The sequence below is a fragment of the Bubalus kerabau genome, chromosome 10 (genome assembly GCF_029407905.1).
Source record: "Bubalus kerabau isolate K-KA32 ecotype Philippines breed swamp buffalo chromosome 10, PCC_UOA_SB_1v2, whole genome shotgun sequence".
Lineage (NCBI taxonomy): Eukaryota > Metazoa > Chordata > Mammalia > Artiodactyla > Bovidae > Bubalus > Bubalus kerabau.
Window position 1 is genome coordinate 55,489,923 of NC_073633.1, and position 17,213 is coordinate 55,507,135.

Here is a 17,213-nt window from a genome sequence, read left to right on the forward strand (position 1 = left end):
TATTATAAGGGAACTGTAAGTGAAAAAGACTATTACAATATTAATATTTTCTCATCAGTTTTACTGAAATTCATTAACAAGAATTTGAGTTAGTACATTTTATTTATTTACAGAGTTCCAGTGTTTCAAAATATAAATGATATCACCTAGATTCTCTCAGCTGAGGTAGTTACTTTTAGGAGGTTAAAGTATTTGGGGAAATACATTTGCAGAACTTTTAGCCCATCACAGTAGTGGATTAGATAATACAAACTTTTGATTTTTATATTCATATAAAATACAAAATAAAAATGCATTTGCCTTACATAGAGCCATGTTAACATTTTTCGTTAAGTAGAATGAAATTCCCAATTGACCCCAAATTGTGTCTTTTTAAATGCACTTACTTGTTTTCCTGAAACAAGTAAAATTGTACTTCAACTCTAAAGATGCAGAATAAGTTGTTAATGCTTTGGTGAACAACAGTGCTGTATCTAATATTGAGTTAATCTCAATGCAGGAACTGTAATTGGCTGTAGGACAGTTCACTTTAGTTATCAATTCCCACTTTTGGTTACCCAGCCCAGAAAGAATTAAAAAATCATTAACACTGGTAAAAATCATCATCATCAATCAATCAAACTCTGCTTTTTTAATTGAAGGCGATTAGTTATTTGTATGTTTCTAATTTTAGATGGTCATACTGCTAAAAAGATTCCGTATCTTCAAGGAGAGAAGGAAGAGTAAGATCTACTTCCCTCTTCAAAATGAGTCTGTATTTTAATAATAATCTAAGCATAGTAATACTATGTCTCATATGTTTGCAAAGGCAGTAATTAATAAGTGGAGTGATACTTGGTAATGACTCCTATTTGGGGTAGATGGATCTCTGCCCATCATCTTCCCAGATGACAATCATGATCGCCAGTCTATTTGTTGCCATGATTTTGCCAAAGTTTGTGCTTTTATGTTATAAAATGTATAGCATCTGATAGTTGTAAACTCATTTGCCATTTCCGTTATGAGACTGCATCAACATCTTTTAAAAAGCATTTATTTATGTGACTGGGCCCAGTGTTAGTTGCAGCACTCAGGATCTTTTAGTTACAGCATATGAACTGCTAGTTGTGGCCTCTGGGATCTAGTTCCCTGACCAGGGATCAAACCAGGAACCCTTGCATTAGGAGTGTGGAGTCTTAGCCACTGGACCACCAGGCATTAATATCTTCATATAGGACTTGAGTATGTACTTTAAGCTTTGTTCACACTATTAGTTCTGATAATAGTCTAAGGTGTGCTTGTGCTTTAGTCGCTCAGTCATATCCAACTCTTTGAGACCCCATGGACGGTAGCCTGCCAGGCTCCTCTGTCCATGGGATTCTCCAGGCAAGAATACTGGAGTGGGTTGTCATGCCCTCCTGCAGGGGATCTTCCCAACCCAGGGATCGAACCCAGGTCTCCCACATTGCAGACGGATTCTTTACTATGTGAGCCACCAGGGAAACCTAAGAAAACTGGAGTGGATTGCTTACCTCTTCTCCAGGGAATCTTCCTGACCCAGGAATTGATCCGGGGTCTCCTGCATTGCATGAGGATTCTTTACCAGCTGAGCTACCAGGGAAGCCTAGTACTAGTCTTTCCTAACTTCTATTGAATGAAATGCATATCCCTACTGTCCCCAGTAGTCATGTATGGATGTGCGAGCTGGACTATAAAGAGAGCTGAGCACCGAAGAATTGATGCTTTTGAATGTGGTGTTGGAGAAGACTCTTGAGAGTTCCTTGGACTGCAAGGAGATCCAACCAGTCCATCCTAAAGGAAATCAGTCCTGAATGTTCATTGGAAGGACTGATATTGAAGCTGAAACTCCAATACTTTGGCCACCTGATGCAAAGAGCTGACTCATTTGAAAAGACCCTGATGCTGGAAAAGATTGAAGACAGGAGGAGAAGGGGACGACAGAGGATGAGATTTTGGATGGCATCACTGACTCAATGCACATGAGTTTCGGTAAACTCTGGGAGTTGGTGATGGACAGGGAAGCCTGGCATGCTGCAGTCCATGGGGTTGCAAAGAGTCAGACACGACTGAGCACCTGAACTGAACTGTCCCCAACAAACATAACCATGTCCAGATCTGAACTCTTATTCTCATATGACTTTAACCCATAAGCCAGCTACTTCCCTGAATGAGTTGAATCCTTAAAATCCTGCAGACTGAAATACTCCAGTAAATCAGCCTAGTTTTCCGCTTAAATGGCCATATTCCAACTCTATGCATAGAAATATTTCATAGGAATGTATGCTGGTGCCTCCCTGTATCTATCCTGTAGAATGTGGCAGCATCTCCCAACAGTGAAGTGTAATGTATGTAGGCGGTCCAATTTGAATTTTCTGAAATTGGGAAGCAGAAATTCTCTTTCAAACAATATCTTTTACTGGTTCACTGTAGAACAGAAACTTGTCACCATACCAAAGACAAAGCTGCTGGGTTTAGTTTTGAATTTTATAAAGTGAGTAAGGGAAAAATACATACACATTCATTTCAGACTCAAGTTATGAATAATTAAATGAATATATAATTGTATCCAGTTTTACCCTCAAGCTCAACTAGCAAAGACATCTTCAGCCCATGTAAAAAGGATACTTTATTTTTTTCAAAAATTATTAGTGAGCTGCCAAACATCACTGAATTTATATGCTCATCAGCAACAATAACAATCTGTCTATAAAATTATACAGTGGAGAGTGCAGCAGCCTTGAAGAGTTTTGTTTAATGTACATATGTCTTCTGAAATTTACACACACATTTTCTTAGCATTGTCTCAAATGTCTTCTTCATCACCCCTCATCTCACCTCAGATGCAAGATTGAGGTGGGGTTGGGGAGTAGGTTCATCACTTAAGTCCATTTTGACTGAGTGCTTTTGTTTTGATGTATGAAGTTTAACAAAGAACATGAATAATCTTAACATACACACTAAAGCATACATTCCAATGAGTACTATCCCTCTCAAAGTTGTTCTCTTAGGGCCTATCCTAATGAAGCTGCCATTGTGCAGGTCATTTTCAAGCTCTTTTTTGGAGCGTAAAATAAAGTGGTAATTGATTGCATTTCCAGTTTGCTCATCATATTTATTGGGCTTGAATAAATCCTTAGTATTAAAGAAACGTTCCTTTTTACTCTAAAAAATTTCTTTGAAATATAGTTGATTTATGTTGTGTGTGAATATAGTTGATTTATAATGTGTTTCAGGTATATAGCAAAGTGATTAAGTTATATATATATAACTGAACATATATATATAATACATATACATTTTATGTTCTGTTCCATTATAGGTTATTACAAGACATTGAGTATAATTTCCAGTGCCATACAGTAGGTCCTTGTTGGTTATCTATTTCATGTATAGTAGTGTGTATATTTTAATACCAAACTCCTAATTTATCCTTCCCCTGCCCCTTTGGGAGCCATAAATTTGTTTCCTATATCTGTGAATCTGTTTCTGTTTCATAAATAAGCTCATTTGTATCATTTTTTTAGATTCCATATATAAGTGATAATCATATGTTTATTTGTTTTTGTCTCACTTACTTTATTTAGTATGACAATCTCTAGGTCCATCCATATTGCTGCAAATGGGGTTATTTCATTCTTTTTAATGACTGAGTAATATTCCATTGTATATAGGTACTGCATATTCTTTACCCAGTTCTCTGTCAGTGGACATTCTGGTTGCTTCCATGTCTTGACTGTTGTAAATAGTGCTGCTATGAACACTGAGGTGGATGTATTTTTTCCAATTATGTTTTTCTCCAGAGATATGCCCAGGGGTAAGATTGCAAGATCATATGATAGCTCAATTTTCAGGGAAAAAAAAATCCTTTTTTATCTGGCCTGTTGTTGTTACTACAGCCATTCATACCTGCTCATACTCCCACTGCTTGTGCTTTAATCACAATGAACAGCAGGCATTTTTATATGCTAGTCTCTCTGCTTAGAAGATCCTCCTCTTAATCTTTTTTTTTTAATGTTTATTTATTTCACTGCCCCAGATCTTAGATGCAACATACGGATTTTTGATCTTCATTATGACATGCAGGGTCCTTAGTTGTGGCACATGGGATCTTTAGTTCTGGCATGAGAACTCTTAAGTTGCAGCATGTGAGATCTAGTTCCCTGACCAGGGATAGAACCAGTGCACCCTCCATTTGGAGCACGGAGTCCTGGCCACTGGGCCACCAGGGAAGGAAGTCCCCACTCCTCTTATTCTTAAGCTTGATATACCTCTTGCAGAAAGTCTTCCTTTCTTGACCCCATCTGCCACCCCCCAATCTAGTTAGCTCCCTTCTGTTTAGCTGCACCTTAGAAGTACTAAGATCACTCAATCTACCGAAATGTTTATTGTCTTCACTTGCCCTTTTCTCTGACTAGTCTACGAGCTCCTTGAAGGCAGACATTATGTCTTTTTCATCTTATCCTCAGGGCCCTCAGGACTCACAATATTGTCCAGTAAAGATTTGTCTAATGATCTGTGGATGAATACAAAGGTTTGTCAAAATGTTTGTGAATGGGTATTTGAACAAAATGGGTGACCTTAGATGATAACTTTGAAGGTAAACATTCACTTGATTGAGTCCTAGTCAATTTAAAGAATTAACTGGATTATTCAATAAATGATGTTGGGTAGAATATTGTGTCAGAGAAGGTGATGGCACCCCTCTCCAGTACTCTTGCCTGGCAAATCCCATGGTCAGAGGAGCCTGGTAGGCTGCAGTCCATGGGGTCGTGAAGAGTCGGACACAACTGAGCGACTTCCCTTTCACTTTTCACTTTCATGCGTTGGAGAAGGAAATGGCATCCCACTCCAGTGTTCTTGCCTGGAGAATCCCAGGGATGGGGGAGCCTGGTGGGCTGCTGTCTATGGGGTCACACAGAGTCGGACACAACTGAAGTGACTTAGCAGCAGAATATTGTGTCAGTTTAGTAAAAATCAGATTCCTTAGTTCAGTTCAGTTCAGTTCATTCACTCAGTCGTGTCCGACTCTTTGCAACCCCATGAATCGCAGCACGCCAGGTCTCCCTGTCCATCACCAACTCCTGGAGTTCACCCAGACTCACGTCCATCGAGTCCGTGATGCCATCCAGCCATCTCATCCTCTGTCGTCCCCTTCTCCTCCTGCCCCCAATCCCTCCCAGCCTCAGAGTCTTTTCCATGAGTCAACTCTTCGCATGAGGTGGCGAAAGTATTGGAGTTTCAGCTTCAGCATCATTCCTTCCAAAGAAATCCCAGGGCTGATCTCCTTCAGAATGGACTGGTGGGATCTCCTTGCAGTCCAAGGGACTCTCAAGAGTCTTCTCTAACACCACAGTTCAAAAGCATCAATTCTTCGGCGCTCAGCCTTCTTCACAGTCCAACTCTCACATCCATACACGACCACAGGAAAAACCATAGCCTTGACTAGACAAACCTTTGTTTGCAAAGTAATGTCTCTGCTTTTGAATATGCTATCTAGGTTGGTCATAACTTTCCTTCTTACCTCATATCATAAGCACATATATAAAATTCCAATTGGATTTAATGTTCGTATTTTTTAAAAAAGATGAACTCTAAACAACTATGACTATTTGTTTAATTTTAGAGTGAGGAGGGTCTATTTAAACATAACACCAAAACCAAAATCCACAGAGGAAAAGACCGATGGTGGCTCTGAGCTAATGTATTGCTTTGTGCTTAAGGTCTGGAAGCCACACATTTTTCCTTTGTGGACTCAAAAAGACTCACAAGGTAAAAACTGCAAGTAGATTTTATTCAGTGTCTTTCTAAGAACTATAGCGGGAAGACAGTATTTCAGATAGCTCTGATATACTGTTCCAAAGAGGTAAAGAGGGAGGGGAGATCAGTATATCTGTGACTTTGGCAAAGGAGGAATGTGCACCCAAGCATACATCTCCGAAGTTGGCTGCTAGTCACAAGGAACACATCTTAGTTAATGGTTTTAGTGCTTTTCTAAATATGGAAAGATGCAAGAATCCAGGTTCATAAAAATTTTCTCCTGAAAATATCTAACTATCTAAAGGCTAATTCTGCCAGTTTTCCCAGATCATAAAGGGCCTCAATTCTGATCTCCACCCTGAACTCCTTTCAGTGTCTATTAAAAGTCAGCAGCTGCAATTCTAATGATTCAATCCCTGTAGCACCACATGGCTAGCAGCATTCTTTAGTGGGCACCTCTGAATTATTTTCCAATTTTTAGGAATCTAATTATCTACCTATTCACGGAACCACATAGAAAAAAGCAAGTGATTGTCACAGTACACTAAAGATTATGTGAAAAGTTTGCAAACACAGGGAAAATAGTATATTCTTTTTTCAGATTAATAATTGGACCCATTGCTTCAAGTTATTTCACCTAAAAGTTGAGGGAAAACATATTGAATGTATAATTTGAAAATGTAGCCAATATATTGTTTGGAAAATAAGTCAGTCCTATGTTTCTGACCTTATGGATACTCTGTGCAGTGTTGTCTTTAACACTAGATGGAGTATCCAAAACTGAGCAGCCTAAATGTTCAATAAGGAATTGTCAGTACATAAATTATCCATAATAAAAATGATGGTATTAAATATACTTATTGACCAGAAAAAGAATTCAGGATATATTTTTAAATGAGAAGAAAAAATTAGATTATAAACTATTAGATAAATTATTTTATTTTTATAAAATATGAGCTATTTTTGTAGTTATATATATATATACACACACACACACAAATCTGAAAGGCTATACATAAATGTGTTAATAGTGCAACTATCCTTCTTGTCTTATCCATAGTTTGTAACATTTCAACAATAAGAATGGATAATTCATGAGATGGGGATAAAAAGTCAAATAGTAGAATGGCTTACTCAAAATCCAAAGCAAATACTGACCAAGCATATTTAAACAATAAAGTTAGTGAAATGAAAAAGAAACTAAAGATTGTAAAACCACGTAACTGTTTATGATTTCAAATGATTTTCTGCCACCCTGTGGAGAATATTACACATTGCAGAACATGGAACTGAAAAATCTGTTAATTGAAGATGAAATTGTTTTTTAAGGAGCATCGTCCAAGTTGTTTAAAGCTCTATCAGTTGATCGGTTTTATTTTTATTGTTCACTCTGCCAGATACTTAACAAAATTGATAGGAAAATAATACCTAGCACATATATAATTACAACATACCATAGGCTAGGCTAAGTCACTTCAGTCGTGTCTGACTCTGTGTGACCCCATAGACGGCAGCCTATCAGGCTCCCCCATCCCTGGGATTCTCCAGGCAAGAACACTGGAGTGGGTTGCCATTTCCTTCTCCAATGCATGAAAGTGAAAAGTGAAAGTGAAGTCGCTCAGTCGTGTCCGACCCTCAGCGACCCCATGGACTGCAGCCTTCCAGGCTCCTCCATCCATGGGATTTTCCAGGCAAGAGTACTGGAGTGGGGTGCCATTGCCTTCTCTGACAACATACCATATACTATTCTAACATACATATGGCTTTATTTCACAAAAGTCCTATGAAGTATTCCTTATTCCCCATTTTATAGATGAGACACACAGAGTTTAACCCCCTGCCAGCTGTGAGTAAATGTTTCCAAAGCAATGTAAACCCAGGAACTGCATTTTGGGTCAGTGACTTAAAATTTTGAGCTTTGCTGCTCCCCTCAAGCCCCACCATTCCATAGTCAACCCAAATTGTTGACTACTGGGCCTTTGCAGGGATTTAGGGTTTGGGATTTGAGAAGGGTCATTACATTCTCGATACTAATCTTAGTTCATTGAAGCTATAGAGCAGCTGCTGCTGCTGCTGCTAAGTCGCGTCAGTCGTGTCCGACTCTGTGTGACCCCATAGACGGCAGCTCACCAGGCTCCCCCGTCCCTGGAAGTCTTCAGGCAAGAACACTGGAGTGGGTTGCCTTTTCCTTCTCCAATGCATGAAAGTGAAAATTGAAAGTGAAGTCGCTCAGTCATGTCCGACTCTTAGTGACCCCATGGACTGGAGCCTTCCAGGCTCCTCCGCCCATGGGATTTTCCAGGCAAGAGTACTGGAGTGGGGTGCCATTGCCTTCTCCATATAGAGCAGCGTTGCTACTCAAAACATGGCTCATAGACCTGGGCCCTTCAGAGAACTGTTTGTTACTGGGCCACAGTGAGACAAATAGTACAGAGACTGAGAATAAATGTTTAGAAAACTTTATAGCAACTTGGGAGGAAATTTTATGGCTGTTGACTCTAATGATGAAATTTTCCTGATACTTTTATCTTACTAAAGCATGGTCTACAACTAAATAAGTTGATCATTCTCTGCATATAGTTTTTTAAGCAGATAGGGCAGTGGGTCCTCGGAGGAAAGGAACTAGTTACAGCGTTTTAACATAAGAGAAGCCATTATATGCCAATGCCATTTTGTGATCCAACCCTGGCCACAGTGCTTGCCTTTTAATGGTTGTCAGTATAAGGATCTTTTTTCTTTTTATTGTTTTTAAATTATTTTTTGTTTGTTTTTTTAAATCACTTTTTAAAATTTATTTTTTAATTGGAGTATAATTGCTTTACAATGTTTTCATTTCTGCTATATAGGAACATGCATTAGCTATAAGTGAACATACATTCCTTCCCTCTTGAGACTCCCCTCCACCCATCTCACCCCTAACACACCCAACTAGGTCTTCACAAAGCACAGAGCTGAGCTCCCTGTGCTACACGGCAGCTTGCCACTAGCTACCTGTTTCACACATGGTGGTGTATATATGTCAATGAGAAAGTAGCACTGACATATATACACTACTATGAGTAATAAGGATCTTAAAGAAACAGAAGAACAAATGACTATTATCTGGCAAAAGAAGAAACAATAGCAAAGACAGTTGTAAAGACTCCCAGTTCTGTTGCAATGGTAAAAATTAACCTGAACACTCAACCAACAGATCAATGGGAACCTAAGAAATGATGATATTGACATTTTCTCACCATCAAACGACTTCAGTCAACTAAAGCTTCAGTTCAGTTTAGTCGCTCAGTCATGTCCGACTCTTTGTGACCCCATGACTTGCAGCACGCCAGGCCTCCCTGTCCATCACCAACTCCCGGAGTTCACCCATACTCATGTCCATCGAGTCGGTGATGCCATCCAGCCATCTCATCCTCTGTCGTCCCCTTCTCCTCCTGCCCCCAATCCCTCCCAGCATCAGAGTCTTTTCCAATGAGTCAACTCTTCACATGAGATGGCCCAAGTATTAGAGTTTCAGCTTCAGCATCAGTCCTTCCAAAGAACACCCAGGACTGATCTCCTTTAGAATGGATTGGTTGGATCTCCTTGCAGTCCAAGGGACTCTCAAGAGTCTTCTCCAACACCACAGTTCAAAAGCATCAATTCTTCAGTGCTCAGCTTTCTTCACAGTCCAACTCTCACATCCATACATGACCACTGGAAAAACCATAGCCTTGACTAGACAGACCTTTGTTGGCAAAGTAATGTCTCTGCTTTTGAATATGCTATCTAGGTTGGTCATAACTTTCCTTCCAAGGAGCAAGCGTCTTTTAATTTCATGACTGCAGTCACCATCTGCAGTGATTTTGGAGCCCCCCAAAAATAAAGTCTGACACTAAAGCTTGGACTCTGTCAAACTTTGCCCCAATTCTATGTTGCAATATACTCTGATCAAGCCCATTCATGCACATGCATGAATCCTTGGCTTAAAACTTCCAAAATTTCTCTGTTTGGAAGATACTACTTTGGGAAAGATTCCCTAGCATACTGCTTGCTTGGTGCAAGAAATCCTTCCTGTGATCTTTAGCTTGGTTATCTTTTGGCTCAATCCCCACTAAGAGGTGAACCCAGTTTTCTGGGAACAATTTGAGAAGCACTGTTATAAAGCTGTTCGCCCAGGACAATTTTACCAAACTCTAAGGATTTTTCTGAGGTTTGTTGTTGTTTAGTTGCTAAGTCATGTCTGACTTTTGCGACCCCATCGACTACAGCACACCGGGCTTCCCTGCCCATCACCAACTCCGGGAGCTTGCTCAAATTCATGTCCATTGAGTCGATGATGCCATCCAACCATCTCATTCTCTGTTGTTCCGTTCTTCTCTTGCCCTCAATCTTTCCCTGAATCAGGATCTTTCCCAATGAGTCAGCTCTTTGCATCAGGTAGCCATAGTATTGGAGCTTCAGCTTCATCATCAGTTCCTGTAATGAATATTCAGAGTTGATTTCCTTTAGGATTGACTGGTCTGATCTTCTTGCTGTTCAAGGGACTCTCAAAAGTCTTCTTTAGCACTACAATTCTTCAGCACTCAGTCTTCTTTATGGTCCAACTCTCACATCCATACATGACTACTGGAAAAACAATAGCTTTGAATGTGGACCTCTGTCAGAAAAGTGATGTCTCTGCTTTTTAATATGTCGTGTAGGTTGGTCATAGCTTTTCTTGCAAGGAGTAAGCATCTTTTAATTTCATGGCTGCACTCACCATCTGCAGTGATTTTGGAGCCCAGGAAAATACTCTATCACTGTCTCCATTTTTACCCCATCTATGGATCAGATACCATGATCTTAGCTTTTTGAATGCTGAGTTTTAAGCCAGATTTTTCACCTCTTCTTTCACCCTCATCAAGAGGCTCTTTAGTTCCTCTTCACTTTCTGCCATTAGGGTGGTATCATCTGGGTATCTGAGGTTGTTGATATTTCTCCCCGCAATCTTGATTCCAGCTTATGAGTCATCCAGCCCAATATTTTGCATGATGTACTCTGCATATAAGTTAAATAAGCAGGGTGACAATATACAGCCTTGACATACTCCTTTCCCAATTTTGAACCAGTCTGTTGTTCCATGTCCAGTTCTAACTGTTGCTTCCTGACCTGCATATAGATTTCTCAAGAGGTAGGTCATGATGGTTTGGTATTCACATCTCTTTAAGAATTTTCCAGTTGATTATGATCTATACAATCAAATGCAGAGTACATCATGAGAAACGCTGGGCTGGAAGAAGCACAAGCTGGAATCAAGATTGCCAGGAGAAATATCAATAACCTCAGGTAAGCAGATGACACCACCCTTATGGCAGAAAGTGAAGATGAACTAAAAAGCCTCTTGATGAAAGTGAAAGAGGAGAGTGAAAAAGTTGGCTTAAAGCTCAACATTCAGAAAACGAAGATCATGGCATCTGGTCCCATCACTTCATGGCAAATAGATGGGGAAACAGTGTCAGACTTTATTTTTCTGGGCTCCAAAATCACTGCAGATGGTGACTGCAGTCATGAAATTAAAAGACGCTTACTCCTTGGAAGGAAAGTTATGACCAACCTAGATAGCATATTCAAAAGCAGAGACATTACTTTGCCAACAAAGGTCCATCTAGTCAAGGCTATGGTTTTTCCAGTGGTCATGTATGAATGTGAGAGTTGGACTGTGAAGAAAGCTGAGTGCCGAAGAATTGATGCTTTTGAACTGTGGTGTTGGAGAAGACTCTTGAGAGTCCCTTGGACTGCAAGGAGATCCAACCAGTCCATTCTGAAGGAGATCAGTCCTGGGTGTTCTTTGGAAGGACTGATGCTGAAGCTGAAACTCTAATACTTTGGCCACCTCATGTGAAGAGTTGACTCATTGGAAAAGACTCTGATGCTGGGAGGGATTGGGGGCAGGAGGAGAAGGGGACGACAGGGAATGAGATGGCTGGATGGCATCACTGACTCAATGGACATGAGTTTGGGTTAACTCTGGGAGTTGGTGATGGACAGGGAGGCCTGGCGTGCTGCAAGTCATGGGGTCGCAAAGAGTTGGACACAACTGAGCGACTGAACTGACTGACACAGTCAAAGGCTTTAGAATAGCCAGTGAAGCAGAAGTAGATGTTTTTCTGGAATTCTATTGCTTTTTCTGTGATCCAGTGGATGTTGGCAATTTGATCTCTGGTTCCTCTGCCTTTTCTAAATCCAGCTTGTACATCTGGAAGTTATTGGTTCACATGCTGTTGAGGCCTAGTTTGAAGAATTTTGAGCATGACTTTGCTAGCATGTGAAATGAGCACAATTGTATGGTGGTTTGAACATTCTTTGGCATTGCCCTTCTTTAGGATTGAATGAAAACTGGCCTTTTCCAGTCTTGTGGCCACTGCTGAGTTTTCCAAATTTGCTGGCATATTGAGTGCAGCAAGCACTTTAACAGCATCATCATTTAGGATTTGAAATAGCTCAGCTGGAATTCCATCACCTCCACTAGTTTTGTTTGTAATAATGCTTCCTAAAATCCACTTGACTTCACACTCCAGGATGTCTGGCTCTAGGTGAGTGATCACACCATTGTGGTTATCTGGGTCATTAGGACTTTTTTGGCACAGTTCTTCTGTGAATTCTTGCCACCACTACTTCATCTCTTCTGTTTCTCTTAGGTCCTTGCCATTTTTGTCCTTTATTGTGCCCATCTTTGTATGAAATGTTCCCTTTGTATCTCTAATTTTCTGGAAGCAATCTCTAGTATTTCTAGTCTATTGTTTTCCTGTATTTCTTTGCATTGTTCACTTAAGAATTTTACCAAACTCTATGGTGATTGCAGCCATGAAATTAAAAGACACTTACTCCTTGGAAGGAAAGTTATGACCAACCTAGATAGCATATTAAAAAGCAGAGACATTGCTTTGCCAACAAAGGTCCGTCTAGTCAAGGCTATGGTTTTTCCAGTAGTCATGTATGGATGTGAGAGTTGGACTGTGAAGAAAGCTGAGCGCTGAAGAATTGATGCTTTTGAACTGTGGTGTTGGAGAAGACTCTTGAGAGTCCCTTGGACTGCAAGGAGATCCAACCAGTCCATTCTAAAGGAGATCAGTCCTGGGTGTTCTTTGGAAGGACTGATGCTGAAGCTGAAACTCCAATACTTTGGCCACCTCATGTGAAGAGTTGACTCATTGGAAAAGACTCTGATGCTGGGAGGGATTGGGGGCAGGAGGAGAAGGGGACGACAGAAGATGAGATGGCTGGATGGCTTCACCGACGCGATGGACATGAGTTTGAGTAAACTCCGGGAGTTGGTGATGGACAGTCGGGAGGCCTGGCGTGCTGCAAGTCATGGGGTCACAAAGAGTCGGACACGACTGAGCGACTGAACTGAACTGAAGGGTTTTTCTGAGTTTTATTTCCCCAATGAGACATCAACTATTTTTCCTCCCCTTTTTGCATCCATTTTATTATATAGTGTAAATCATAATGATCAGTAAAGCCAACATAAAGAATATAAAAATGGCTCTTTGAGGCTCAAGGGCAGTGGCCCAGCGCAGGAAGAGGAAGCTCCTGCAGATGTGTAAACGATTGCCAACCTAACATAAACGCTTGACAGCTCCGCTGCCCAAGTTGCGGGAGAAAGCAGAAAGCTGGCGGGAGCGTTAGTTCCTCCTTCCCGCCCCAGCCCGCCGCCACTGAGGGTGTGGGCGGGGGGAGGGACTCACGAAGACGCCACGCCTCTGCCTGGGCTTCCTCCGGCTGCGGGGTCTGGAGAAGGTCGGGGTGTTGTCACTTCCTTCGGAGCGGCTCTCTGTATCCGGGTCGGCCGCTGTACTTGCCGCTGTGGCTCAGGGGCTGGGCCCGGGTCTCGCTGCCGTCAGAGAGGAGCAGGCTGCGCTCGGCGCTACCTTCTGCGACCTGGCCGTCAGCCCCACGTCGCCGGCCTGGAGGGGCGAAGAAGACGAGGAGGCCAAGGCTTCCTCCGGGGTAAGTGCCCCTCGGGAAGGCCGGGGTCTGGCGGGTCTGAGCTGAGAACAGGCCTCGGGGGCAGACATCCGAAGGGCGCACACCCGGGCGGTCCGAGAAAGGAAGCCCCAGGCTTTATCCGTTATAGGAGGTGCCCTAGAAACTGCCCGGAGGCGCTTCCCGGATCCCCGCCCCGCTTCAGCCCCCGCCCTTGGCCAGGCTTCTGTTTGCTTTTTGCCACCCTTGCTTCCCCCCTTCTCCCAACCCTTTTCCATTTGTGGTGGTTGAGCTCGATTGAGAACCTGCCCTCTTCTCTGGCCCCTGCACACTTACCCGTCTGGGTGCAGTCACTGGGCCCTGTTAGTCCCTTATTTCTCACCAGCGTCGGTCCTGGTACAGAACAAAGGAACTTGGATGTCTAACGTGCTCCACACCCTTGGGGAATAGACAAGGAAGCGGCATTTGTAATGGACCTTGATTCGTGAAAAGCTGAGTTCCTGCATGGACACTATCTTTTACTTAAATAGCTAGCACAAGTAGCTTGGGTTTCCTTGGTGCACCTGATGCCATGGATGATCTGCTAGACCAATGCATATTAAATCAGAAATTTATTTGCGTCTATTACGTCGATTTGAAACTTCCCCTTGGTCTGCTGTGCTCTGGCAAGCTCTTTGAGAACACGGCTTTAGTCATCCAGGTAGTCTTAGCGCCTTCCATATAATTTAATGAAATGTGTGATTGATTTTTGATGTTGCTTTTTTTCCCCATCTTCACCTTTAAAAAAAAAAAGAATCAGGCTACTTCTAATGCTTAACTACTTAATTTTTAAAATTAAACGTATTCTTTATCTAAAATTGTATAGGAATTTCTACAATTTGTAAATGGATGTTTCCTCAGAATTTTAACTGAAGTTACTGTATCTAGTTATCCTATAGACCATTTTCTTGATGATCTTGCATATCTTCTCTTTAGTTCTTATCATTTTACATTTTCTCCACATACTATTTTTAATTTTCATAATCTCTGTTGCAGCATAATATTTTTAGTTTTAGACAGGAAGTATGACAGGTCTCCTTCTGCAAACATAGAACTTGAACTCAATCATCGTAAGTTAGTGTTACTGGTGTCTTTAGGCATTACAGAACCTTTGAAGCTGCTGCTGCTGCTGAGTCACTTCAGTCGTGTCCAACTCTGTGCGACCCCATAGACGGCAGCCCACCAGGCTCCCCCATCCCGGGGATTCTCCAGACAAGAACACTGGAGTGGGTTGCCATTTCCTTCTCCAATGCATGAAAGTGAAAATTGAAAGTGAAGTCGCTCAGTCGTGTCCAACCCTCAGTGACCCCATGGACTGCAGCCTTCCAGGCTCCTCCATCCATGGGATTTTCAAGGCAAGAGTACTGGAGTGGGGTACCATTGCCTTCTCCAAACCTTTGAAGCTAAGTTTAGCCAAATCTAGCTTGACAGGCTTATTCTGTAGAAAGTTGCCAGTGAACTGGAGACAGTGTGCTGTATTAGAAACAATCTAGGTCTAACCTGGAAACCAGGATGTGGTTATTTGCCTCAAATATAGGCTAAAATGGGGATAATAACCCCATGTTTTATATGTGATACAGAATTTTTGGTAGGAATGTATGAGATGGATATACGAACAGTTAGTAAATGGGAACGGAGAAGGCAATGGCACCCCACTCCAGTACTCTTGCCTGGAAAATCCCATGGACGGAGGAGCCTGGTAGGCTGCAGTCCATGAGGTCGCCAAGAGTTGGACACGACTGAGTGACTTCACTTTCACTTTTCACTTTCATGCATTGGAGAAGGAAATGGCAACCCACTCCAGTGTTCTTGCCTGGAGAATCCCAGGGACGGAGGAGCCTGGTGGGCTGCCGTCTATGGGGTCGCACAGAGTTGGACACGACTGAAGCGACTTAGCAGCAGCAGCAGTAAATGGGAAAAGCACTGTTTGGAAAATGGTTCTGTTCATTCTACTGGTGTAATGCTCACAGAAGGAGCAGCAATGGAAAAAGACACCTAAGAAAGAAAGTATATGTATAGCCAGATCAGATAATTTAACCTTGGCTGACTGTGGATCGAAAGATGTCATCTTAAGCTTACACTTTATAAAGCAGAGTGCCAGTATAATGTGATGATAATAATATTCCAAAGTTATACTTTTATATTACATCTAATATTTGTAACTCTAGAAAGTATTAGAAATCAGTTATTAGACTTTAATATTCTTAAAGGTCTCAGAGCTCTCCAGTATGTTCTGCATACTGATAATATAATCAATGTACCTTTTATGGTTGGCATAATTGTCCTGTGCTTTGTCTTCACAGTTGTGAGAAACAGCGCTATTGTAATTTTTCTTGAATTTTGTATTAACATTTCTGATGGGGTATCACATTTAATTGAGGTATGTAATTGACAGATAACTTTTTTTTAGTTTTAGGTATACAACATCATGATTTAGATATTTGTATACATTGCCAAATACATATGATAAGTCTAGTTAACATTCATCACCATATTTAGTTACAAAAATTTTTTTCTTATCGTGAGAACTTTAAAGATTTACTGTCTTAGCAACTTTCATATATCTAATACAGTGATACTAACCATGCTGTACCTTTCCAGAACTGCTGCTGCTGCTAAGTCGCTTCAGTCGTGTCCGACTCTATGCGACCCCATAGACGGCAGCCCACCAGGCTCCCCCGTCCCTGGGATTCTCCAGGCAAGAATACTGGAGTGGGTTGCCATTTCCTTCTCCATTCCAGAACTAACTTACAGCTAAAAGTTTATACCTTTCTACCCCTTTCATCCATTTCACCCACTTTCCACCCTCCACCTCTGGCAACTGCCAGTATGTTTGCTGTGTCTATAAGCTTTTTCTGTTTTGTTTTCTTAAGATTACACACACATAAGTGAGATCATAACGTGTTTGTCTTTCTCTTTCTGACTTACTTTACTTATGTTACATAATGCCTTCAAGGTCCACCCATGTTGTGGCAGATGGCAGATTTTTTTTAAATGATTGAATAATATTCCTGTGTGTGTGTTTATCCATTCATTCATCAGTGAATACTTAGGTTACTTGCATGTCTTGGCTATTGTAAATAATGCTGCTGTGAACATGGGGGTACACATATCTTTTCTAATTAGTGTTTTATTTGCCTTCCAATGAATACTCAAAGTGGAATTGCTGGATTGTACCGGAATTCTGGTTTTAATTTTTTGAGGAACTTCCTTCCTGTTTTCCATAGTGGCTGCACCAGTTTGCATTCCCACCAAGGATTTCCTTTTCTCCACACCCTCACTGCTGCTTGTTATTTCTGGTCTTTTTGAGAATAGCCGTTCTAAGCTGTTGGTATCTTTGTGTTATTTCATTCTTAAAAACCTACACGACTCTGCTCTCAAGGAAACAATGAGAAGCAGGCATGTAGGATCTTTACAGCGGTGGGTTGGTGACCTTCCTGGACATACAGGCTGGCCAAAAGTATTTTCTGTGT

At 41.4% G+C, this 17,213-nt stretch overlaps 1 protein-coding gene across 4 annotated transcripts in view; it reads left to right on the top strand.

Annotated features, from left to right (window-relative positions):
* BNIP2 (BCL2 interacting protein 2) overlaps positions 1 to 17,213 on the top strand; it is a 228,141-nt gene that overhangs the window by 190,084 nt on the left and 20,844 nt on the right. The window contains exon 1 of one of the 4 annotated variants that reach the window (XM_055537784.1): positions 13,289 to 13,725. The exons of the other annotated variants lie outside the window; for them this stretch is intronic. The gene's annotated coding sequence lies outside the window, so the exon portion shown is untranslated. Of the gene's footprint in view, positions 1 to 13,288; positions 13,726 to 17,213 lie in introns of those variants that run through there. 4 annotated transcript variants of the gene reach the window in all.